Source organism: Solea solea, chromosome 10, assembly GCF_958295425.1.
Source record: "Solea solea chromosome 10, fSolSol10.1, whole genome shotgun sequence".
NCBI lineage: Eukaryota > Metazoa > Chordata > Actinopteri > Pleuronectiformes > Soleidae > Solea > Solea solea.
This window is the reverse complement of record NC_081143.1, coordinates 7462548-7490355: the sequence shown is the minus strand read 5'-3', so window position 1 is coordinate 7490355 and position 27808 is coordinate 7462548. Positions and strand designations below refer to the sequence as shown.

Below are 27808 nucleotides of genomic sequence, written 5' to 3'. Positions count from 1 at the left end.
ATTTGTTGGAGTTGTGTGCCCGTGAGGCTCCGTCACATTTAAATAAATAATCCATTCACAAAACACCATATGTAATCATCATAATCAAAATACAATCCAGAATAAAATGAAATCAATGATTCAATAGGGTAAATTTGGTTGTCACACACACACAGACTGGTTTCCATCACCTCAGAGGACATTGCCTTGACTTACAGTCATGTCCTGGAGACTTACTCTAACCTTAACCATAATAACTACTAGTCGCCTAATCCTAATCCTAACTCAGCCTAACTTTAAAACACCTTTAAATTTAGTCATTTCCATTGACTTGATTTTTGTCCCATAGTGTGACAGTGTAAACAGATTTAGGTCCCCACAACATGAGGAATACCAGATACACACACACACACAGGTTGATTGATGTGTGCACAGTGTTTGTTGCGTCGGAGCTTCATTGTGATGCTCACAGTTTCACTCAGACACAACAAACTGCTAATAATCTGTTTGACCGCTGTCATTTTCCATCACTGCTTCCTTTTTGTTATGTCATCCTCCGCTTGTTCTCTGTATAATATGTATGCTGTCAAATGATTGTCAAACACACACTTATCAAAAGAGCCATTCAACCAATCAGTCACATTCAATGAAATGGCTGCTTCCTTTTTTTATACACAGAGGGCCGGAAAGCTCAGTTTTCAGTCTATCCATCTTTTCCAGTCCTTAACAACCACTCAACTGATCAAAGTTATACCCTGTGGCTCGAGCCTGCAGGGTCCAGAGTCCGTGTTTTGGATGAGCAATGTTGAAACACCAACCCTGCTCCCAGTTTAAAATGAAACCATTCTGTAACATCACCATGCACCATAGGTACATTTTGAACATAAATGTTGATAAAACATCTGTAAAAGAGGAAGGAACACAATGAGACAGAAATGATTTCAAACAACCATCAGCTTTGATCAAAGTACAAGCCAACAATAAAGACATACTGTTTTAGGTTCTTCCTTGAGACATCTTTCCCAACACTTTACGCTTCTGTTTGATGATTTCAGAATGTTGTGAATCAACATGTTTTCCCCATAAATCAACCAATCACGCGGAGTATTTATTCTTTTAAAGATAAAACGAGACGTGGTTGACACATTTTTCACTCAAAGTCAGACTTCATACTGCCTCTGGATTCATTTTTGTTGATTTGTCTTTGTGTTTGAGCTCTGACAGGTTTGAAAATAATAACCTTAACACTTCTGGAAACAGCAGGAAGACCACTGCATTTGATGGAAATGCTGCTCTCTGTCTTTGAGGTGTCACATTGTCTTTCCTTTCATTTTGATACACTGTAATGCCGATGCTCCCAAAGTCTCTCCAGCGGATTATTATGAATCCGACTTTACCAATTCTCTCAGATCACATCTCATAACTAAAAATACGTGCGCACACACACACAGTTTTACAGAATAAAATATTTGCATGGGAATCATGCCATCAGTTTTTAAAACGTTAGATGTTGGAATATGTAATAAACAAATGAATAAAAACAGCAATCAAATTGAAGTCCCATGCTTGAAAAGGAGCGAGAAGAAGTTAAAAAAAGAGGAGTAGGAAGACGTATTAAAAACAAAGTGGGAGGAAGGAAAAGATAAAGGAGTAGGAGGAAGTTTTTAGAAAAAATGAGTGTGGAGAAACTGAAGAAATAAAGTTTAACCCTTAGAACACAGAGCATTTAGACTGCTTATACCCATCACTATGTTAAAATGTATATACAGAGGCTATAAGAATGTGCAGTATAGAGTGACCTATATCCTTTTTTTTAGCACAAGCCTATAGACAGTTCACCAAATAACTATAAACACACCTGAACAAAAAGCACTTTTAAAGTCAGATACACACATTGATACATTGCTTATAATACGTCTTCAATTCCCATACATCTCATTCACATGATGATGGTGATTTGAGATTCATGGTCTTGCCCTTCGTCATTCAGAGGCTGAGGATGTTCTCACCAACGTGCTCACACACACACACACACACAATTTGCCTTAAATACGAACATGCTCCTGGAGCACACTGGCTGAAGAATATGAATATTGAAGTGTTGAAACACAGCTGGGCACTTTTACAAATCTATTCCAAATCAAGTATCTCACATTGATGCTCGCTATCACAGGATTTATCTCTCAAACACAGTTTGACACTGGGAAAAGCTCTTTCTTTCACACAGAAACTGCCTCCTCACGGCTTATTTTTGGATTCCACTGCCTCAGACGGGCTTTGTTTTTGATTTGTGACAAGCTTAAAATCGGGTTCCGAAGCAATGACGAGGGATTATTCTATTAGTCCTTTTCCCCCTAAATAATATACCAGGGATGATTTAATGTGGTTTTAGGTGCTTGGTGGAAAAGATGTGACTGGACTGCACATGTACAACAGTTTTTCATAATGCAAAGAGACGTCTGTCTGTCTGTCTGTATGTGTGTGAGTTCCACCTTGCAAATATCACATTTGGATCATTCAAATGAAGTTCTTCAGGAAATGACACAGACAGGCAGAGATCCATTTGAGGCTCATCTTTGTTCCACCTGAAACATGCAGGATCTGATTTTTAAAGCTCCTTTTTTTGTGGATTAAAAGATTAACTCTCAGCCATAACATTTCCACTTGCACTTGCACTTCTGTTTATGTGTTTATCACTAAGTGACGTTATGTGTCCACTGGTTTTTGTTGGCACAGATAAGAAGCACTTGTGTCTCAAGTGATCTGACACACACACACACACACACACACACATGCACCTCCACCTGTCAGGCTGTGTCCCACTCTCTGCACTGCCTCATACTTTGTGATTTGTTTTGTTTGTTTTTGGTTTTGTTATCATCGTGTCGCATGTCATGTTGCCACGTCGTCCGTCACATCTCAGAGGTGTCTGTGTGTGGGCCCACGTTAAAGCGAGAAGTTATGTGGTTGGTTTTCATTCTCTTTCAGCTGTCAGCGGGCTCTGTATCAACTTCTCTCCATCTGTCTTTAGCTCTGTCTGTCTCTCTCTCTCTCTCTCTCTCTCTGTCTCTCTGTCTCTCTCTCTGTCTCTCTCTCTCTCGACACACCTGCCGCTGTCACGCTGTGGAGAAAAACGAGCCTCACAGATGGTGACGGGATCCTTTCGGGACATTTTTCCTCCTCTTATGCATCTGCTACATTAAAGCATTTTAAAGTAAATACATCATTACAATCTTCATTTGGAGACGTTCAGCAAACATTTCATTTGGCTTCATATGCTCCCTGGTTGGATTTTGAAGGATCATATTGCAAAATCAAGTGGAGTTTCAGTAAAAGAACCAGAGTCATGTGGTGTTTTCTTGAAACACCTTCAGTGATTGCTTTAGTTTTCCATTAAAGTTAGGATGGGAGATCATTTCCTGGAGCATTTTTACTGTATTGCTTAAAATCCTCTTCACACCTTGCAACCAATTAATAAATGCATTGTCACCAAAATGGAAAATGTGAGTGAGCTGTGGAACGGACAGGCCTGTAAAACACCATCCAATACTGAACGGCCTGAACATGATGGTTCTGTTTCTACTGGACAGCTAGGTTAACTTTATGTCTTTGTGATCTTATGAGAATATTTGTGTTTTTTTGTTATTTTTAAGTATCCAAAAAAGTTAGCGTCACTGTAAAGTACGGAGAAGTACCGGAAAAAGTACCGAAAGTTACTGCTGCACAGTGCTCGTGAATCCGTGTAAAACCAACGCTCTTCATGAACAAACACTGCGAGTTCCTGTGCTCTGGACGCGTAGCTTCGGAGGGAAGTTTGAAGAAAGGGGCTTTTGGACTTTTGGATTCAAAACATACCCTGCTCCAAAACAGTTTTTCCAGGATCTCCAACCCTACCTTTAAGCATTACTTGATGTTGATTGTGGTTTAAATCAGAATAAAATACGTGAACCTGACCAATCTCTGCGTTTATTCATACATGTGTCTGCAGTGGTTAAAAACAGACTTTCAGGAAATAAAGAAAAACACTAAAACACAAAAACTCAAATGACTCAACATGCCTGAACCTCAGTCACAAAGAAGGTCTTTAGGAAGTTAACCCTCATGCTCATGTGTTGTTGAGTCAAAATTTATGATTCATTTTATATCACACTTTTAGTAGTGATGTAAAGTATCAATAATTGTGCAGAATCACAAAATGTACAGTTTTTTCTTTTATCTATGTTCATAAAAACGAGCCAAGTGAACTTTGAACAGTGACGTGTTTCCAAATTTCACAGATTCAATCTGATTTTGAGTCATTTTGCACAGGTGTGTTTATATAATTGGTGAAAATATTTTTTTCTTGTCTACAAAAGGATATAAGACACTCTATATTGCATTTTCTTATGAAGTTTGTAAATACTGTACATTTTAAACATAATAATGGAAAAAAGCAGCCGAAATGCTCCGTGTTCTAAGGGTTAAATCACCTCTAACACTGGGGTCAGAGGACAAGATACTTTAATGAAAGGCCACTGTGTCAGATTAAGTGACAACAGAGTCAGATTACACGATGCTCCCTGACCAAACACTGCTTGTCGTCTTTTGTGATGTGCATTTTGTCGCTGAAAATGAAGCGCTTATGACTCTGGGGACAAAGAGTAGACGCAAATATGGTGACTGAAGCGAGCGTATGATATTGACCATCGATACGCTTCCCATGGTCATGTTTTCATTGTGTGTGGTTTAGTCTCGTCCAGCAGGACATTGTCAGCTGTGTTTCTGCTTACCATGACAAACATGAACAAACCTGTTGTTTGTCGAGTCACCGTGCAAAAATGTGGTAACTTACGCAGACATCGGAAAACCTCATACCGCCAAATCTTAGAAAGCGTCATTGTGAAATTTGATCTAGCAGAGGAGGCCTGCGTCGCTTGAAACTTTAGTGTAGTTCTGGAAGACAAAAAGTATGGCCTCGGGGTCTTCTCCTGCACGAATGATGACGAATGATGGAAAGTTGGTGAAATCATCAACTTATCATCTAAAACATGCAGGACAGGGGTCCCCAAGGACCAGGATTGGGAAACACTGTTCTGAAAGCTTTTTTTTTTTTGTTGGTTTTTTTCAACCACAGACAAGGAACCATATATGGCACCTTCATGGACCTTGATTTTCTACATGAAATCAAACAATTTTAGTCTTGTTATATCCTCCAATAACACTATAGGGTTGATATTTTTAGTAAAAATCTGTTTCGACAGTAAATGAGTGAAAAGCTGAACAAAGGTGGTCACAGTACAGGTTTATTGGAGACGAGAGTTCTGGCAGACGGAGGCCGAGGGCAGAGAGGAAATGGTGGTTTGCAGGACAGAGCCAAACAAGCCAGAGCTGTGAGTGGGTTTGGACGACTGGCCAGTGGCAGCAGAATGAGCTGTGGAGTGGATGACGATGCTGAAGCCTGAATGAAGCTGACTAATGGAAATGAGGGAGATTATCTATCCATCTATCTATCTATCTATCTATCTATCTATCTATCTATCTATCTATCTATCTATCGATCCGTCCATCCATCAGCATTCAAGTAAATAAGAAAGAAAACAGGGGGTATGTACATCTTAGACCATACAATGAATTTTCTACAGTTTTAATTATTATTTTCACGTTCCTTGGAGTGTTTGAAATTCATATGAGGTACGACAGATATGCCTTCAACCAAACTACATCCACAATCAATATTGACATAAATCTAGTTAAACCAGCTCTCATCATTAATCTAAATCCTCATTCCAGGCCAGAAACCCAGACTCACTTGTGTGTCCTCAGTCTTGCAAAGTCAGCGTCCACTAACAGCCCCGCAGCAGCCGTTGTATGATTACACGCCATTACATACTGTGAATCCTAACAGTGTCATGATTGATCACTCAGGAGTGGGTATAATTTATCATCCGATGTGTGTTTTATTGCACATTTGGACTGACAGTGAGCTGTTTACTCCTGCTGGAATCAGAATTGAGCTTGTAAATATGACGCCGTGTGAGGCTCTGCAAAGACCTCGTGACTCAACCTTGTGAGGAGATTAAAGGGACACTGTGGAGTTTTCGGCCTCTGGTGGCACTGCATGAAAAAGCGTTGATAAATGAGTGTCAGGATTGTTTTAATTTTGTTAATTAATGTTTGTGCAGTCAATTATGTGGTGGTGCACACAGTGCCGTGACCTATACCTGGTTTTCAGTGGAAAATTGTATTATCTTTGCACGTGTATCATTTATCTATCTCCCGCCTCAGTGTCACTACAGCAGAAATTGTCTCTCATGTCTCCTGTCATCTAAAATTCCACGTTTCCCTCAAAGACATAACCCATCTTTTCACACCTAACTACCCCCCCCCCCCCCCCCCCCTCGCTCTCATGCTCCATTTTCCTCCTCTATCTCTCCCTCAATCTCCTTTCTTCTCTTTCTATCTCACACAAGCTTCTGCCAAGCTGTTAAATTTGAGCTCTCCATCTCCTTTCCCACACACGCACAGAGGTAAACACACAGCCTGGCAAAAATAGCATTCATCTCCACATCCATCTCAGATTCTGGGCTCAAAAAAAGAGAATTATTTGGCAAGGATTTCTCTCTCTCTCTCTCTCTCTCTCTCTCTCTCTCTCTCTCTGTCTGTCTCTCTCTTTCTCTGTCACACACTTGTACATACGCACACACAAGCAATCTCTCGCTTTCTATCTCGACACACAAATTGAATCTGTGGTCTTGACAGGGCAAGAGGACAGGGAGGACGAATAAAAATCACCTCATTACACACACCCTTACACACACGTGCACACATTCAGTCAGACATAGACAAACAGGTCATTCACATGCATTAGGGATGGAAATAGAAAAGCCTTGAATCCGGCTCAAACATCATTTGGTGTGTAAATGCTGACAGACGAGGGCAGGAGACCACATGTGACTCTCAGGAAGCAGAGACGCCAGGAAAAAACAGGGACGGGCGGTGCGACCGCAGTGCCGCACATTTGTGCAGGTTGAAAAGATGATGATTATGACTAAACTGATGAAGGATGAAGGTCACAGTCATGATACAAGCAATGAAACAATGATAATGATGTTCTCCCCATTTTTATTTCAGCCCTCCCATCGTCGATACAGACTATAACTTCTCAGCTGCACATTTACGGTGTTCACGGCCTCTGTGTTTGACTGACAACTTCCCGTGGTGCAATCATCACTGCAACTTCGAGTTCAAGGTGGTGCTGAAGCGATTATTGATCATGGCAGACTGGGTAGATATCATCATGATTAGCTCCACAAAACCTCCTGCTGTTATATCTGGTATGACAATATTTGTACACAGCTCTGACTGACATCAGAGCATATGATTTTAGCCGTAAGATTTTAGATTATTTCATCCATCCATCCATCCATCCATGGGCTGTGGGTGTAGCAGCTCTAGCATGGACATATCTTTCCCTGGCCACATCGTCCAGCTCTGACTGGGCGATCCCAAGGCGCTCTCAGGCCAGTGAGGAGATATAATCTCTCCACTTAATCCTTGGTGGCATCCTTATCAGGTGCTTGAACCACCTCAACTGGCTCATTTCCATGCAAAGGAGCAGTGACTCAACTCCTGATGACTGAGCTTCTCACCCTTTCTCTAAGGGTGACCTCAGCCACCCTTCTAAGAAAACCCATCTCGGCCGCTTGTACCCGCGATCTTGTTCTTTCAGACATGACCCGTCATTTACGACCAAAGGTGAGGGTGGGAAAGAAGATCGACCGGGAAATTGAGAGCTTTGCCTTTTGGCTCAGCTCCCTTTTCATCACAACGGTGTGGTAGAGCGAACACAATAATAATCTCCAGCCAATCTCATAATAATTTCAGTTATTTTAATTCATTTAAGTTGATGAACTGTTGGTGTGATTGTTGGCAGCTCAGTGATAGAGTGAGTCGTCTTTGGAAGGTTGTGAGTTTGATACCCGTCTACTTGCCTATGTGTCCTTGGGCAAGTCACTTTAATCCACATTGCTCCTGCTGGTGTGTGAGTGGGTGAATGGCAAAACTGTCGTGTAAAGCAGCTTTGAGTAGTTTCAGTTCAAGAAAAGTGCAATAGAAATACAGACCATAAATACAGTATATTAAGAACTGATATATAGATAGCTAGGATAGGATAGGAGAGGTGTCACTGGCATATATTTTATTACATTTAAAGGGCTTCTATGTGAATTTAAAAGCAATGAAAGGATAATGAGGGAAACTAATATGTTATTTAACTAAAGGCAGGAAAGCTCTTTCACCAACTCCTGTGGGAAATATCTGGTTCTTTAGCAGCAAAAAGCCCCACTATCTTCTCCAGCTAATCACTAACTGTCTCTGTCTGCTGTTTGTTGCTGGGCAGGTAGTGAAATGGGTTTTCAGAGAGCCGTGAGAGCAGTGACGGTGAACCAAAACAGTACAGCTGTGGGCTGTAAAACAAACAAGCCATCAACGTGGAATTACCACTCTGTGGTTGTTTACCTATTAACCAGTCACATTGTCACCAGTTCCCAATTCAAGAATTTTGTTAATAAAAACTATTTGTGAGGTTGCATTGACCTCAATCAAATTAGCCCATTCTTGAGTGCAATGGTGTGTAAGATGTGATAAAAGACACAGAGATATTGCACTCATAAACGTGTGAGCTAAATCTGAAGATTGAATATCCGGAAATAAAAAAAACCTGAGATATGATCTTTGAGAATCAGACAGAGGGAAAAAAATAAGCTTCTTTCACACTAAAATTATTGGGTGTGCTTCAGATTTTAACAACTGTCGGAAGCTACTAAAAATAGGTGATTAACACTACTGGAGCTGAAGCTGATGAAAACCCATTCCACACCCGTAAAAACAAACAATCAAAAACAGGGTCTAAACAGTGCAAATGAGGTAATACAGCGACGCTTCCAGCCATGACTGTCATCAGTGCAGACGCATACAGAAAAAAACGCCCTGTAGATCTCAGTATGATATACAGCTCCTTTCATATGCATGTAGTCATTTCATCACTTGTTTATCTCAGTCCAAAATCAGAAGAGAATGACACAGTAAATAGTATAATCTCACTGCCTGACATAGCAGTGCATGCACACTGAACTGATCGCAGCCAAAATAAAAGATTCAAAAGATTTTAAACGACAACCTTAACACTTTAACACCTCAGCCTCAAAATGATTATTATTATCTGCTTATTACTTACTTACTTATTATAAAAATGACTTCTGGTGAGCAGGGGTTTTCTGGGTTAGGAGAACAGTTTATATTAAAACTCACAGAGGCTTCAACCAACCACAACCACCGTGTTAGTAAAAAGCCCAGCAAAAATACAGAGGACACATACACAGTGTCCTCAGTGATTGATCCTGCTCTGCCCCTTGACATGCAGGATAAATCTGGCTTGGTAACGTGACAGAGCAGCATCGCCACGGTCTCGCCGCCCTTGAGCGAGGCCCCTAACCTTCTCTAACAACTGTTCCATTCAGCTTAGCGGCCAACAGATCAGACTGAGGTCATGCTGCAATGCCTCTGGGTGTGAAATGAGTGTTGCAGCCATTTGAGAGAATTAATTTGGCAAATTTGAGGGGACCTCCACACAAAGGCAAAGCTGCTAACCTGCTGCTATCATTGGCTGCTCCTCCCACACCAATAACAACGTAACTGCAGATGAAAAAATGTGAAAAATGTGAGTCTTTTCACACACATGCAATCACACACACTTGGTATAAATGCTTTTCCTTAAAGAAAATAAAAGGTGAATCACACATGTACAATGTGTGGTACACACGTACAAACCTATTTTTGTGAAGACCTTTTGTCTGGGCCCCACAACTTTAAAGGGCTTTTTTAGGGTTAGGGTTAGTTGTGATGGTGACTGTGACCTGAGGGGCCAGGGAATGCATTACGTTAATGATGTCGCACTAAGATATAAAAGTTTATGTGTGCTGCACGTAGGAGTATTTGTAAGTATGCTGTACAAGAAAAGTTTGTCATAACATTTGCTGGATGCTTTTTTGTCTGTCTGGACTTAAATGAGTGTTTGGTCATTTCTTGTCTCCTGGCAGAGGAGGTTGGTGTTTAGAGGCAGAGAGCAGAATGGGAAACAGACACAGGCAAACAGGAAGGAGGGAAACTTTTTTTTACCTCTGCCAATGTAGGACCTCTCTCTGAACCAGCTGAGCTCCCAGTCTCTTCTGACTTCACTAACAAAAAGAGAGAGAAGGAAAAAGGAGGACCAGGAGGAGACAGTGGGTGGTTAATATCTGTCAATCAGAGTTACAGTCTGCTGCATGTACAGTCTGTCCAACAGTGGAAATGAATTTTAACAGCTTTTACCCTTGCTCTGTGAATACTAATGATAACAAAACAACTAGGATTTACGTTCCACAACTCAAAGATCTATGTGTGTCAGAGGGGATGCAGTGATAGATTGCGAAGTAGGACACAGCAGAGGAAAGAGAAGGAGGGATTGTCGAAATGAGGCTGTGCAAAGAGAAAACAGAGGGGAATTCCCATTAGAGAGACAGATGAAGGGACGGCTGAGGATGACAGCAACATCTGACAGCTGGCAAGTCAATGATGGACAGAGAAGGAGGAGACGGAGAGAAACATCTCTTATTTCCAAGGCTAATCTGTGGCTCTGTCTCACTGGGAAAAAACACAATCAGTAAGAGAGAGTTTATAACCTTCTCTATCTTCGATTGTTGAGTATACCTGGTATTCCTTATGTTGTGGGGACCTGAATCTGTTTACACACTCACATTAGGGGACACAAATCATGTCCCTGTATAGTAAATGACTACATTTTAAAAGGTCAGAGTTAGGTTAATTTTAGGGTCAGGGTTAGGATTAGGCCAATATTAATTATGGTTATGGTTAGAGTAAGTCTTCAGGTAATGAATGTAAGTCAATGTAATGTCCTCAGAAGTCATGAAAACCAGAGTGTGTGTAGACCTTTGTGTGTGTGTGTGTGTGTGTGTGTGTGTGTGAAGAAATAAAAAAGACTTCCTGCAACGAGCAAAATACCTGTTGCTATAAAATGTTAACATCATTGTCTTCACCCTCATCACAAGATAAATCACCAGTTTCTTGCAGCTACTGCAGCTACACCTGTCAGGTTTTCTGCTCTGACACAGCACACACTGTACGCAGGTAAACAGATTTCATAAATAAACAGACACAGGTTCCTCATTAAGCTGTGGATTGTGTCACTATGGCTCACTGTGTTTGCCACCTGTGGCTTGTAAGTGTACAGGTTAATGCCCACACTCAGTGGGGTATAAAAATCTAATCTCCAGCTGACATCTTATTCATTTAGTTAAGCCATTCAATGGTCTGAAATTTATATAAAAGCTACAGATGACTTCATGAAATCGAAAGTTAAAATCATGTCCATGAACCATAAAAGACATGTTAACAGGCTCCAGTGATCTCAGGGTAAAGAAACGATGAAATGCTTTTCAGTCTCACCTGGATAAAGAAGATATTAGACAAGCACATGTGTCACAGTTACGCGTTGATGTTGGCAGTTTCACAAGAACAGGATTTGAGGATGAGTAATGAGAAAATACCTTTGGCAAACAGAACAATATCCTGCATGTGATGCCACTTTGGCAGCAGTTGCCGGAGTGTGAAACCAATTCAAGCAAACCAAATAAAGGGCAGGGCTGAGCCAATATCATTACATCATGATACAATTACAGAGCGAGTGTTCCCATCCTGAACAGGTACTTTTCTAACTTAACCTCGCCACCAAATTAATAATGTATGATGATGATGAACTCGCTTCCCCTCCCTCCTCCTCCTCCTCCTCACCCACACACCCTCTCTCCCCCTCTCTGCCCAACCAAGGAAGGCAGATGGCCGCCCACCCAGAGTCTGTTTCTGCTTCCCATTAAAAGGTTGTTTTTCTCTTGCTGCTGTCACCAAACGCTTGCTTGGCTATCGGTAAATAATATCTAAAGACTATGACCTGCTCTCTGTGGAAAGTGCACTGAGATCACTTCTGTTACAGGTTATGCTCCTAATGAGCTAGTTTGCCAAGCATGTTATTAAAAGAGCTGAATGACAACACAGTTTAAATCACACCCTCTAAACACCCTCATCACTCCTGCAGCCACATGCTCGGTGGAGGGTTAAACACTTAATCTGTTGTGGGAGAGTGGAATGAAATTATTATAGGTCACGTTGTGTTTTTAAGTCTGTTAGACCCTTGTGTGTGGTGCAGTAAAAGTCAACATACCAGAAGCATGAATTAGATTTAAGTGTAATAAAGTAAATTAAATATCTGCATTTTTTTAATATACCAAGCGACTAAAAGGTTTTCTCTCTAAAAACTGCAGGGTTCGATAACGGTTTGACCCAATATGTTGGGTTTTTAACTTTTATTAAGAATAAGGATACATTTTTAATTATATATTGCTTTTTATGAACTCAAAGTCACTTAATACTAAAAGTTCAAGAGTTCATTAGAAAGAAAAACAAACAAACAAAATAAGTTAAAACCATTAAAAATGAAACACAATCTTGAAAAGTTTCAACGAAAAGAGGTCAGAACAGTCACAGAAATAGGTCAATGTGTCCACTTAGTGGAGTTCAGGCTATCAAAAATAAGGTTGAAGAAATGCAACCCAAATTCTGGATTGTTAATGGACAGGATGAAACAAGCGCAGAATATCTTAACCTTTGTTTTATTGCTACAAGCATAAAATATACACTTATAATATTACTTATGTAATATTCATACTCAGTGATGAGATTAATTGGGTCACGATGTTTAATCCAGTGCTCAATGATCAGCCCAACCTGTGACCCAACAGTCTGACTAATCTTCTGTCACCAACATCTTTTTGTGTAATTCAAGAGCAGAGACTGAGCAGCGATTTCAAAGTAAATCCCTGACTCTTTGATTTGATTCATTAACTGTCTTCAGTGCAAACTTAAAACTTTGGGTGAGGAAATGATAGTTAGTTGCTGAACAGAGTTTGTACATGAAAGTGTGTTTGGTTTTTCCAACACGAGGACCTTGTTTCTACACATCACTCGTAAGTAAGTGATCATGTCATTTACTGATTTCTCAGAAGCAAAAGTAATGTTTGACATTCATCTTTCCTGTATTTTTATAACTCAGAAATCAGCTACGTTAGTGATGCCTTACAACAACTCCACATTCTCACACCACATCATTTATATTTAAGATGGAAATGGTAGACAGACTCTGCTGCAATATGGAGAGATGTACTGACCAGTAGTTAGTTTAAACCTTAGTAACTGCACACAGCTCTCCCATGGTCCCGGCCCCAGAGGCACAATTCAGCCTTCAGCAATATACAAAACTAGTGCAAGATGAGATTTATTCAATATTCTGTCTGTTCAGTTCTGTTGGATGGATTGGGAACTATGCTGTGTAGCGCGTCATGTTTTGCAGTGGAGTGATTGAGATTGAGATGGTGCGGACCGATGTGATGAAAAGGTGATGAGGTTAGACCTCGCTGTACAAGTGCAGAGACGTAGAATAATGCGTGCAATTCTGATTCTCCTTCCTTGTGTGTTTTTTTTCTGCACACACAGCCATCTTAACATAAATAGGTAATCCTAGAAAAACCCAGGATTACACTAGGTAATTCCCGAATGTGTGCAACAGTAGCTAACACTGGCAAACTGGGTCGGAACATGTATAATTTGAATAAGAAAGCAAGCCTCGAGTCTCAATTCTCAAACCAGCTCCACAGTTGGAGAAACAAGTTCCATGAGTACCCGAGTCCCTCATGGGGACCACCTTTTCCTCTCATTCCAATCACTAAGAGCCATAATGGGAATTGGAAATACTTAAATATTTCCATTCCATGTGCTTTCAATTTAATCATTACGGTTACACTTCACAAACCTTTATAATGCCTCTGTAGGATAGTGCATTAGATCGTGACAGCAGTGTGGTGAAACAAAAACAGCCCCCTTAGTTTGGGAATTCAAAATAACTACACTGCTACACAGCTGAAACATGTGTTCTGTGGTCGTGAGGACCACTCAGAGACATTAACTTTCTCTTACCCTAACACCCTTAACCTTTTCCCTTACCTGAATACCCCATACTACTGTCGGTGTTGCACTATATTAAAAGAAGTGTCGTGTCAGGAGGTGAAATAATTCTGCCATTCACTCTGTGAAACGCCGGTAAAACACTAAACACAAACTTAAATGTGCAGTATTTGAGTGCCACTAGCTGTGAAAGCTAATCATGAAAACAGACATGTAACATAATGTATGCATGAAGAGTCACTAGCTCTGAGTCATGAGTTATTTTGGCTCTTTTGCAGTTTGTTGAGCTCTTCATCAAAGAGAAGGTAGACCAGTGTTAATATTGTCTGAAGTCTTTTTAGCCGAAGAACAAACTTCCTTTGGAAGTAAATCTGAAGAGTCATCTGCAGCTGGATGCTTTGCACTACTTTCTTTTTCACTACAGAATGATTCATTATATGCTAACATACAAATTGTGTTAGTTCATAAGTCGTGTTCAAATGGGCTTGTCTCATTAACACAGCAAAGCACCTCATTTGGAGACAACAGATGCAAAAAGAAAATATACATTTTTTAGCTCGGCCAACAAAAAATTTATATTTTCCTTTTAAGGCAAGGCATTTATTTGTATAGCACATTTCATACACTAGGGGGACTTTTGGAAAACATGAAAATGCACAATTTGAACAAAACCTAATTATAACACAAACAAAACAGAGTAATAAAAAGGACCAATGTGATAAGCATAAAACATTAATTTACTCTCAAATGATTAAAAGAATGTAAAGTGCAGAGGATTATATTTGTTTTAAAAGAGTTCAATCATAAGCATGTGAAAAGCAGTGTTTCTATCCTGGATTTAAATGCTTTAAAATGACTCCTGTGTGCTCAGTAAAATGCTAGGACTGCAAATATGTCACAATAATAAAGAAAAATGAATGCTTTCAGGGAACAGAAACACCTTTTTTACTTAATGGTACAGAACATGTTTTGTTTGTGACACATGTGAAAGATAAAGGTATTGACGAGCTGTTCAGCAGAGCTGAGCTGAGGTGTCTAATCAGCTGCTTTAGTGTGATCCGTGACCTAGGTAACAATATATGTTTACACTTTTTATCCGTCACCATTTGCTCATGGGGAGTAGAGTGAGTCTGTCCCTCATGTCAGACTAAAAGACAGCTGATCATCGTGTGGTGAATGGAACTCAAAGCGAGGATCAATCACTTAATCAGGAAGTGAACTGAAGCTCTCCCATTACGCTGCTCCCAACGTCATTAAAACTAAGACTTTTGTTACTGTTCGGTTTGGCGAGAGAGAGAAAACGGCCCCAGCCGCAGAAATTGCATACTGTGCATTTAATTCATATTTGTTTCCAGTTAATCCTAACCACAACAACTCCAAATTCCACATCAACCCACATGCTGATCTTCTGTTTACATTCATTTAATGTCCACCTGTCCTGTCCCCTAACCCGGTGTTTCTCAATCCTGGTCTTCAGGAGCCACACACCTGATTCTAGTCGTCTCATCAAAACTAACTACCCATTTATTTGAATCAGATGTGTCTATGTATTTAAACCTTGCATTTCTAGTTTGAACCCTCAAAAAAGCGCTTTGAAATTGTGAGGACCAGCCCAGATGGACGTGAGCCAAAATTGAACTCCACAATGGAAAAACGTGAACAATGCTCAGCCTGACAAAGTAACGGAGGACAAACCAGCAGGGAGAGGAGACTGAATGATTTAGAAAGCGGTGCTGGGAAATGAGAGGAGGCTTGGGTGACAAGGTAAAATCAATAGAACAGCAGACTGTTAAATGAGTAGTCTATAACTGACAGGTGCTAACACATGTAGTGACGCGTACATAATGTGAGTTTTCTGTGAGTCTGCTGGACTCAGTATTAAACATCCCTGATGTCCTTTTCCATCACAGATGATCTTTAATCACTGTAGGCAATTAAAACAAACCCCACAGACTGTACCATCAACCATGAAGGCAACTTTGTCCCAGAAGTAATTTTTGGCTCCATTTTGCATTAAAAACAAAATGAAAGAAATCAAAATCGTTTAGGTTAAGCACGTTAAAGTAGAAGACGGAGCAAAGAAGGTCTGGTAGCCACAGGGAAAAACAAAAGAGAAAAACACGAGGGAGTGGATGAATAAAGAGCTGAAAAACAATGAAAAACATTACAAACTGAGGTTCGGCATTACTGCTGCCAAATGAATCAACTACAACCAAACTGTCAAACAAACATTGTCTTTAGCTGTTCTTTATGCATCAGCAGTAACAGAGATGGTGTTTATTGTTTTCCTCACAGACTTCAAAGTGTCAGTAAAGGCTAAAAACACAGTGACCATTGAGCCCAGGAGCAATATGAGTGAGTCAGACTCAGCTGGTCTCCATCAGTGTGTGGGATATCTGATTTGTTGTTGTGAAGAAAAAAAAAGGAGACAGAAATCAAGGTTGGCCGTGGGCAGGCTTAGGGTGCACCAAGCTGATCATGGCAGCCTCTGTTTAAGTCTTTTTAACATCATCTCTCTTGACTGCTACTCAACGTACATTTTACAAGTTAATTATAAACATATTGTTAGACCCGAAAATGATTAATGACGATATTGAGTAGGTATGGGGGGAAAAATAGATGCAGTGAAATATCACAGTATTTTGTATGGCGATATTTTATCTCATTGGAAACTCCAAGTATTGATTTGTTTTTCTTTAGCATTCGTATACGTTACAAATAAACATTAACCTTTTTGTGGATTAGCATTAGAAAGAGTCAATTGACATTTCTGTCCAAGAGCTTAAAGCCCTGGTATACCCAACACGCACCGTTCGCATGACGTCAAATGTGTCATCAACACACAGCAATTTTGGAACCACGCACAAAGAGTGCGTTGGCTGTGAGTGAACAGCACATACGCAAACTGAATTTCTGCAGTATTAAGCCCCGCCCCAACAGAAGAAGTCGTCGCCAAGGATACCGGACCTTTCATCTGATGAGCTGCTCGAACCAGATGTGTCCGAGGGAGCTGGAGCATTGATCTCTTCTTCTTTGGTAGGAATGCGTCCAGTACTTAGCATTCAGACTTGCACCCTGATGCATATGCCACACGCACAGAAGTATACCAGGGCCTTTACTCTCACTAGAGCTGTTCTGTGAGTTTATCACAATATACGATCGTATTGTAACTTTAATATCGTGATAATATCACACCGTGGTGTCTCTGGCTTATCTCGGATGAACCCACAGAGAATTCTCTTTCAGCTCTTCAGTTCCCAAAGCTCTACAAGCTCTACAGTGGTTTCTTTCAGCTTATTGTTTTGGATTTAAGGCCCCACGTCAATGCTGCTTTTGTGCACAGCAACAGCTCATCAACATCGTTCAAGGACGGCACTGTGTTTTTGTTTTCACCATAAGAAAATGGTAACGATTACAAACAGTTACAAGAAGCTTACTCAGCCAAACATATGCCTTGTAATAATAGATAAGGTACCCACAAGTTTAATGTTACTACAGTTCTTTGTAAGAGCCTAATTTGTTATTCCACCACTAACATCGTAGGATGGATTTCATCACCTGGTCTGAAAGTTAAGGCAATGTGGAAGTGCTTGAAACCTACATTTTATTGAATGGCCATCAGGCGGCAACATGGGAAAATGAGATTAATTCTCTTTTGTTTTTTGATTTTAATCCTGGGGATTTAATGGTCAAAATTGCTATGTTTAGGTCTTCTTCAAAACAGCATGATGTTCATCTTGTAAATAATGGTTCCATATAAACAGTAAAGCAGGGCATGATTTTAAGCTTAACATATGATGCGATTGACACCAGATGTTAAGTACTGTGACCTAGAGGTCCACATGCTCTCAATAAGAACCATCACTCACTTCTGACCCAGCTCTATCTTCTCATCCAACGTTTAAGAAAAAAAGAACAAAAAAACATGGATCTGCTCAAATTGCAAATCTCAATATAAAGGGCTGCTCAGCGGCTTGTCACTTGGTTCACCGGCTTAAACGCCAGAACCTTCCCTGAAGAACTGGTTAAGACCACTCCAGAGCTCAAAGCAGAGGCCTCAAACTTGGCGGCCCACATGTGGCCCACACTCAACCCCTTAATATGAACTTATAATGAGAAGTGACCCATGACCTCCTCCCCCTGTATTAATACTAAAAATTATAACAATAACACATTTCATCTGTTCACACAAGCACATAAAAAAATAAAATTGGATGCTGCAATGTGGTTATTGGGAGCTGGATTATGTTTTTAAACATCATGGTCATGAACAGGGAGCAATATTTTACTAATAATAATAATAATACCTAATTATATATGAATCACACTTCTAAAATGTATTTAAAGCAAAAGGTGGTTTGAGTTTGAGACCCCTGGCTTAAAGCATAGACATTAATCATGTAGCCAGACACACACATCTGCACACTTGTGAAATGAACCATGGTTTACTACAATATTACAACAACAATAATTGTCACTTATTTATGCAAATGCAGGAGAAGCCTATGAATCTACTGTGTAGCTCCACTACCTTTTCCTCCATTTAAAAATCAGACTGGGACTTCATCCTTCGTGGTTGTTGTCAAGCAGAAACTTGTTTGTATTTGTTCTGCGAATTTGGTCTCAGGGGTGTGTGATGGTCTTCAGGCCTGTTAATGAATGCACACACTTTGCTATGGGATATCAAACAGCTCTCCCTTGGTACTACAGATTACTTCAGTGCCTGTGTGGACACTTAGGATTCCAGCAAAATAGGACAAACTCTGGATGACAAAATCCTTCAAATCCTCTGTGGGTTTTGGGACGAAAAGGAAGTTAAGTCTGTCCAAAGAGAGCGCAAGAGGAGAATAGAGGTTGGAAGACCTCCAACTGAAATCTACAGCAAAAAACACAGTGTGAAGGAGGTGTGGAGTGTGATAAGAAGCACGCAGTCTGGTCAAACCAAGAGAGGCATGAGTGGACCGCTTACTGGGGAAACAGCTGTCCTGTAAAATTTTCATGCAGACTATGAACCACCACTTGGACTTGATGATCTGTTACTTTCCACTCTCACAACAAAGACAGAGACGTGTCCAGGTCCAACTCAAACAACCACATTTTCCCTGCTGTTGTTGTTGTTGTGGTTACACAAAATAAATATTGCAGTAGTTCAACAGCAACCTCAAGAATCAAAGAAACGTCAGCTATGATTAAACAGAAGGAAAATCAGAAAAAAATACTGATGCTCTGGACCTCAGTGGGAATTTAGGAAATGCATTGGTCCATTGCCCTTGTCCCAGCATACCAGCACTTGCATATTTGGGTCAATCTGATTTGACTTTGATATAAATAAGTTGGATCCAGAAACTCCTATGAAGTAGGAATCATTTTCAAAGTACAGATATTCAATCATGAAAAATGACTTCAAACTCGACCATTGTAGATGTTGGACATATAATTGAGACATTTGAGTAACACTTTGAAAATGGCATTACACTGTTAAAGATAGTCCTCTGGTGGCAACTTTGAAACAGTGGAAAAATAGACCAGATTGGACGTTTTCCCTGATGAATGTTTGTTTTGCCATGGCACATGCAGGACAAGAGATGTTTCCATGTCTGAAAATAAAAAGATCACAGAAAGGGGGCTGCATTAGGAATGTGTTGCTCTTTTTGTGTCACATCTGTTGAGTACTTTAAACACCTAAAAATGCAACCTGGATGCATGCCATGCATTTTAAAAGCCGTGCAACCATGGAACTAGAAAATATAAATAACTGATTTCTTTCATATGGGTCCTAATCGTTTTTAATCTCATTTATGAAGACGTTTAAAAACTTTAATTTCATTTGGACATAGTGAGAGCTGAAGGAGTAGAGATTAAAACTGAACTCCCTTCCCCAGGTATGGAGCAAATATCTCCTCCAAACACATAAAAATGGGTTTTTGCTGCATGCACACAGTGACACACACATGTCCATGCGCACAGTTGAAAGCATACTGCATGGAAGGTGAATGCTGATTCGCTAATGAGCTGTCATGGTGACACATACTCTCATTTAATTGGGTACCAATGGACGCAATGAGATGTCAGTGCACAGTGCAGATGCATAGATGAGAGGAGGAGAGGCAGGGAGTCGGCGTGATGGTTTCTGTACGTTATGTGTGAGAGTGTGGCCTTCAAAGCTAAACACACGCCAGAATATTGCAGGCGTGTCACTCGTGTGTTTAAATTGTTAATCCTAATAATCCTGTGCATCTACATATGTCTTTCATATCTCCCCGCTGGCCTCGCTCTCTCGCTCTTATGTTTTACTCTGTTGTTGACGCTCATGTCTCTCTGCCTCCTCTCACTTACCCTTGTTTCCCTTCCACAGATGCTGAAGACAACAGGTGGTGTTGCTGTTGTCTCCAGCATCTGTCCAAGCCCTCATTCTATTTTCCCATGTCCCTTTATTCATTAGTCCTTTCTCTCACTCTCTCTCATGTGTTCAACTTTACCTCCTACAGTAACGTTAATGATCAAAGTCAAACAATTGCCTTCCATTGAATCTCTGTTACTCTTTGATCGTTATGCCGTGATTGTGTCTTCTTTCATTTGACTGATGTACAAAAAGTGAAACTTTCCTCAAAAGCAGACGCATTTCACAAAAATCTTTGAAATGTACTTTTATATATATATATATATATATATATATATATATATATTATATATTTATACATATGAGTGGAGGCCTGGTCAAGCTTCAGCTTTCTGAATTAAAGTTCTTTATTCTTCATACAGGCAGCAATGGAGCTGCATCCACCATTACTTGTCTCCGTCCACTGGACTTCAATATCTATACAATTTCAAGCAGGGACACAGCCTGTGTTTACTTACTTCCATTCTTTGTTTTTGTAAAATTCAGGCCAGTGCTTGTGTTAGCACTGTGTGAATTTAGCTTGTGTTTGTTTCTGGGTATTTCTGTTTGTATTGGTCTCTTTTTAGCCAGTAGAGAGCAGGCCAGCCATCAGTGACCTTCACTCTGTTACATTTTTTAAATCACCAGTGAATAATAGATCAAGTTGGGATAAAACAGCGGAGGATGAAATATGTATTAAAATAATCTGAATTCCAGAGAAGGGGGCCAGGGGACAGAGGGGGGAGGGGGGAGGCGAGTGAATGTGAGTGGGGAAAGGCAGGGATAAAGGGAGAAAAGGAATCAACAGATCTCAAAGAGAATGAAAGAGTAAAAGTAGATGTTATTTATGAAGAGACAAGGCCCAGTGCTTACATTATGTATAAGCCAATGTCATTTGTTAAAGAGATAGTTCACTCAAAAACAACATCATTACACTATGTCTTTTGACTGATGAAATATGAGCCTGTTCACAACACAGTCTGATTAATGTGAGTATCCATCAGGAGACATCACTGCAAATTCAAATTTTTATAGACAGGAGCATCACCAGATGTGACTACGCTACAATCTAACCTTGAATGAAAACAAACATCACTTCACTGAGCCAAAATCAAAATCAAACAGGAGAGAGGAAAAATCTACTCTGGGCACTGTTGGCAGTGGTGGACTGAAACACAAGCTCAGTGGATGATGCCAGGCAAAGTATCAGACTAATTCTCATGGATGACCCCAGTGTTTGAGACTAAACCTGGCCACAATTCATCTCACAGAGTCATCCAGAACACAAGAGTGTACACACAAGTGTTTTTTTTACTGATTTTTGCAGTTGCATATTGTTGTTATATATTATTAGAATAGTATACCTTTGCTAACCTAATGTCAGTATAGTTCAAAATTGATGATGATTTGATAAAGTTCAGTCTCCCTTTCTCACTGTTTCTTTCCGTGTGAAGTCACGTGGAGACAAACATCACATATTTACATACACACATAATTAATCAAATATTCATATATAATGCAGATTATACATATAGTGCAGTAATAGAGATGCTGGAGGTGTGTACATGAGTGTGCAAGCTTCAACAGTTTGGCGAGTTCATCATCAGAACAGGTGACTGCCTGATTTGGACTCTATGAGTTCTATTAAACATCTTCCTGCATGTTCTTGATGAAAGCCAAAATGAAACATGATCATTTAAATAATTCACACATTTGTTAATCAGTTCCTGCAAAAATAGGCATTTTCCTTTATTTTGACATGTTGGACCGGGAGAATCATTAGCACTAATGTGGAGATTTCCTGCCACACAATCTCACAGCAAACCGTGAATGTTGCAACTTTGAAGTCCCCAGATACCAAAATGATCAAAACAAATGAGCTCCGACTTATCAGCAAACCGTCGACTGGTCTGCTGCGAATGCTCATTAAATTCAGAGACAGTAAAAACGAGCTCTGAGAGCTGTAACCTTATGGCTGCTCTTTGCTTCACACCGCCGCAGAGAGATGTGTTGGGCAGATGATTCGGAGACGCTGAGAGACAATCTGCTGACAAGCCTCATCAGAGCAACCACACGTCACCCTGAGTGAAGCAAAAGGCTCCCAGTTAGCGTCTTGTTGAAAGTAAACTTAACTTTGTTTTGATAAGTTGTCTTCACACAAACAGTCTGTGGGAAGGAGAAGCTCCCAAGCAACTCACGCTCAATCAATAAAGCAGTCTGTCAAACAACCAATCGATGAATCAAGTAATGCCACAAATGCTCAAATGAGTAGAATCAAACAATGGTGCTTTTATGGCTGAATACCACTGGTCATCATGTGATAAATTAAAGTGACTCCGTGTGGGGCCAGATGCTTGTCTCCTCTGTACCTCTGTGCTATCACTGACGACACTCTTCATAAATCATGCCATTTTTTTATTGAATGGTTTGTGAGTGTGTGTGTGTGTGTGTGAGAGAGAGAGAGACTGACGCACGCAGAGAGAAAAAACCAAGGGAGCACCAACTGTGAAAAGAGCGCTGCATAAGTGACATTGAGAATAAATGCATTTCACTTCTGATTGTGCTACATGTAAAACAGCCAGGGACAGAAATAAAATCTCTGCGAACGAGAGGAACGAGACACCGATTCTTTGTAACAAACGGTTAATTAAGAGATAAGCTCTCTGCAAATGCAATAATGATAATGTATATAGTATGAGATATTCAATTAACACTTAAAAATGCCATAGCATATATGCATATCATTATATTTGATCATCGACTGCTCGAGGTTATATTGATGCCGTGCGAGGCTTCTCATTCCTGTGCAGCTCAAAAATGGTGCTGATTTATTCGGCACTGATTTAATCATCATCAGTGTTATACTTAATGTTAAATGATGGTGATCAATTCAGTGCAGTCACACATAATGAATGGGAAGACTATACTCCTCCACCACAATAAGAATAATGAGATGCAACTGTGCCATATTTATCTACATGGGCTAGATGAAATATAAAAGACATCGATATACAAAAAGACATGAGCGCAAATCAATGGTCCTCTGCTGAAAGTAGAAACCTCCCAAAATCTACTGATATTTGAATAGCTGAGGAGTGCGTTTTGAATCTGTCAGTGCTTTTACGTTACATGTTTGTTCTGCTTCTTTAACTTATGTAAAAGATAAACGCGCGGCTGTGGCTCAGGAGCTACAGAAAGTCACTTCAAATCAGGTCAGCAGTTCGATCCCCTGCTCCTCTACTCTGTAAACCAAAGTGTCCTGGGGCAAGACCCTGAACTGTTCTTGGTGGTTGTGTCAACAGTGTGTGGATATGTGTGAATGATGTGTGGTCGAAAATAGCGATGCATGTGCACAAGTGCTGTGTGTGTGTGTGTGTGTGTGAATGGCAAAGCTGTAGTGTGAGCGCTTTGAGTGGTCCTCTAGACTAGAAAAGCACTGTATAAATACTGACCATCTACCACTTAAAAATACTTATTCTACAGCTGAAAACACACAGATACGATAAGTAATAAATGGAATATATACATGTATATAGTGTAGTGTTGCAGCAATGTTAAAAGAAAGTCAGATTTATCCACAATCTTAATTTGGATCTCAAAAAGGGGCAGACTTACATACAGTGACTGTATCTGTATGTGTGCGTGTGTAGATGGAACATACGTTCAATCTTTCTATACACTCCAAGGGAAAGTATAGGAACCCATAAGTCATTTGTGCAAGCAGCTGCATATAGTTTCAATATAATCATTATGCCACCTCTGTGGTGACGGCAGATTCTAGTGGCTGCGGAGGAGGATGTTGTGGAATGTAACGTAGCTTTAATAAAGCATTTATAACTGTAACCATGTAACCACTATGTTTCCCTAACAGCGCCTGGTATGCCTGCCACCCCTATATACAGGCCATAACTGAGAGTGTAGGGACAAACAACTTATATGGTAATTGGGAATCCAGGAACTGTGAAAGAACTGTGAAATAAGTAAATATTTACTTATTCAGTAATTCTCCTCTGTTTGCCATTGTGTTTCATGAATCCCATTCATGTATGAGTAAAAACTGCAAAACAAGCATTTCACCAACCTGTCTGGAAATAACCTGTGTAGAGTCTGAACTGTTTTGCAGTGGGGTTTTTTTCTCTCACTCTCCCCATAACACCCCATCCTGTTTCTGACTACACCTCTCCCTTGCTCTCTGTCACAAGAGCACGCTCATGTACGCACCTCCGATTTCACGTCTCATCACCCCCGTGACCCACATAGACCAGCTACTAATTCACACCGGCCAGAGAGAGACAGAGAGACAGCAAAAGAAACAAAAAAGGTGGAAGGAGGAGGACAGGAGGTGGACACTACAAGAGAGAAAAAAGAAAAAAGCCAGAGCTTAAAAGATAACTCAGAAGTGTGGGGCTGGATGCTGAAGGCATGAGACGAGGAATTGGTGGAGGTAGAAAAGGCAAGCAGGAGGATGAATAGTGCTGGTTATGTAGCTGGTAAGTGATAGACTAAGCTGTGGGAGAGGTACAGAGAGGTCAGATGCAGAGATGGATAGAAGGAGAGAAGAGGTGGAAGAGAAATTTGGGTTGGTGAAGTGCAGCTGTTTCAGAAGAGGAGATGAGGAGGGTAAAAGGGAGGAAGAGAGACACGAGGCAGGAAATCGGTTGAGCAGACAGAATGTAGAGAGGATAAATGGAGGGGGGTGAAGATGTGAGAGAGGTAGAAGGAGGTGAGGAGGAGAAGAAGGGCGATGTGGAGTAACAGTAATCAGTATTCCAGCCTTGTGCTCAGTTTCCAGCCAAGACAAATGAGAGCCAACATCAGGGAGGAAGTGGATCAGCTGAAAACACACCAACCTCTCCCTCTGTCACCCTGCTCCCCTTTCTCTATTTTTCTCAGTATCTCACCCCCTCCCTTTCCCACAAGAGAGGGAAGCTTATGGCTGCAGTAGCTCACACTGCCATGCTCTTCCCAAACATCAAATACACACGGCACCAGAAATAAACAGTGCCGTTTTGGCTTGTCATCTTCACCCGGTCTCCAGGTTGTTTCACAGCAGAATGTGTGTTCCTTTTTCAGAGGGTGAGAACATCAGTGTCAGTCAGTACGTTGACATGCACAGATTAATCGAGCTATGGCCGTAGTCCGACTGAGACAAGCAACTTGCCGAGTACACATGCGTGTATGTCTGACTCCTCCTCCATATGTGGCGCTGTATCTCTCTATGAGCTAGTGTGTATTAACTCAGTTTCCTGTTGACCAGAGAAACTAACAGCGGGCGGCGAGTTGGACGGTGAGCTGGATCGTGCTGTGGTTCTGTGTGTTTTTTGTACCTTGCTGTGTGGTCTCCTTCTACTTCTGGGTCAAAGAATGATGAGGAGTAATCAGACTATGCATCACATTATTCAGGTATGTTAGTCCTACTAAGACTAGCTCGATATTAGTCGGACTAATGTGTTTAAATGACATTAAGATTAAGAAAACTGACATTTAACGTGCATGAAAGCACACTAACCGTCATCATGTCAGGACTTAAATGACTCAGATAGCAATACAATAAATCATTGATTTCAGGAGAAATCTGATCACTGCATGAGTTGGGAGAGATTCCAAATCAACACCCAAACACGAGCCACCAGCAGTGGAGCATGCACTTATGTGCAGTTTTATTCTTTTATTCTTATTTATTCTTTTTATTCTTGGGTACAGTTTCCTTTATATTCTAATCTACTTAATGTTTTTTTTTTTATTATTATTATTTGCCTTTATTTCTATTTTTATTTACAATTTAAATTGTTATCTGGTTTCAGCACAATAGGGGCGTGTCACAATTTTAATTTCACCAAAATGTACCCTGTACAATCTCGTGTGACAAATAAACTAATCTCGATGTTGATCTTGCACCGTTGCACGCGACCTTGTCACATGAGAGCATATCAACACAGGTCATTCACATGTGCTGTGACGGCCTTCAGTCAGCTTTGAATGATCCCTTCAGTGTAATCATTCTCTCTCTCTCTCTCTCTCTCTAAACAAAAACAGCAGCAAACGCTCTAATATTTTCACCCACTCTTTCTCTCTCACTGCCAGCCCCCCCACTGGGTTTTCCTGCTCTGATTACTGTTTGTTCATAAAAAAAAAAAAAAAAAGAAGCCCACAGTGGGAGGGATGTACAACCCTGGCAGAAAATGAAATGAGGAGAGACAGATTTATCACCTCTCTCTCTCTCTCTCTCTCTCTCTCTCTCTCTCTCTCTCTCTCTCTCTCACACACACACACACACACGTAAGAGGATCAGATCAACCTCCCCCCCTTCCAGTGATATTATTATTTTTTCTTTGTTTAGGAATATCATGAAAAGACACCAAAACTACCTGATAGAATTTTTTGGGGTCAGTTTTTAGCCCCTCCCAATTTTTGACAAACATTCCCCTGAACCACTTTCAGACATAAATTTTCACCAGGTCTTTAAAAATCTGTGTCTTTTGGGGCATGGGAAAGGCCTCAAAAAAACATGATTCATTTGGAGAATAAATAATTATAATAATTAATTGAGTGCAGGAGAGGAAGGTTGGCAAAGCGTTTATTAAGAGGAACATTTTTAGTCGTCAGCTAACAAACAATGCTGTGTGAAGTCTGTCAATTTGTAGATCAAAAGACTCATTTCTGAACTGAATAATCTGAACTCAGTGTATTCCACTGTAGACCATTTGTCTGATGACCTTCATCAGGCATTCAGTCACTTCAGTGATTGTTGGTACTCTAACAACTACTGCCACAGCATCAAGGAGTTCCTCCCTCATGACTCTCCCTAGAGTTTTTTTCAAAGTGGTCGAGGGTTAACGCTTAGTGCTCACGGGGCACGGATCTGTTCCGTAGGTGCACCCATGGTAACCCGTGGTGGGAATAATACACAAGTCCTTATATCGACATCCTGGGTGTGTGTGTGTGTGTGTTTGTTCATAGGTCACTCAGGCTTTACAAAATGGTGTTTTTTTTTTCGTCATCTTATGTTTTGTTGACTCAAAGTTATGATTCATTTTATCAAATTTTTACTAGCAATAATGTTGCAGAAGTCAGACAATTTTTATTTTTGTTCATAAAAACAAGCCAAGCCAACTGTGGCGTATTTCCAAATTGCACGTATTACATCAGATTTTGTGCACTTTTTGCTCTGGTAATAATAATGTTTTGTCATCAGATTGTCTAGGTTGTGCTCAAAAAACATTCTTATAGCCTCTGTATTTACTGTATGTTTTAACATAGTAATGGGAAAAAGCAGCCAAACTGTTCTGTGTACTAAGGGTTAAGGACACAACATGTCTGACCTTGTTAATCCCGGTTGGTTAAGGTTAGTAAGTAAAGTAAATTATGATTTATGAATATGGGCTACATACTAATATAATT

General features: G+C 40.4%; 1 protein-coding gene across 3 annotated transcripts in view; it reads right to left on the bottom strand.

Annotated features, from left to right (window-relative positions):
- LOC131467453 (protein ELFN1-like) overlaps positions 1-27808 on the bottom strand; it is a 93933-nt gene that overhangs the window by 21696 nt on the left and 44429 nt on the right. For 2 of the 3 annotated variants that reach the window (XM_058641374.1, XM_058641373.1), the window contains exon 2: positions 10135-10193. The exons of the other annotated variant lie outside the window; for it this stretch is intronic. The gene's annotated coding sequence lies outside the window, so the exon portion shown is untranslated. The remainder of the gene's footprint in view (positions 1-10134; positions 10194-27808) is intronic. 3 annotated transcript variants of the gene reach the window in all.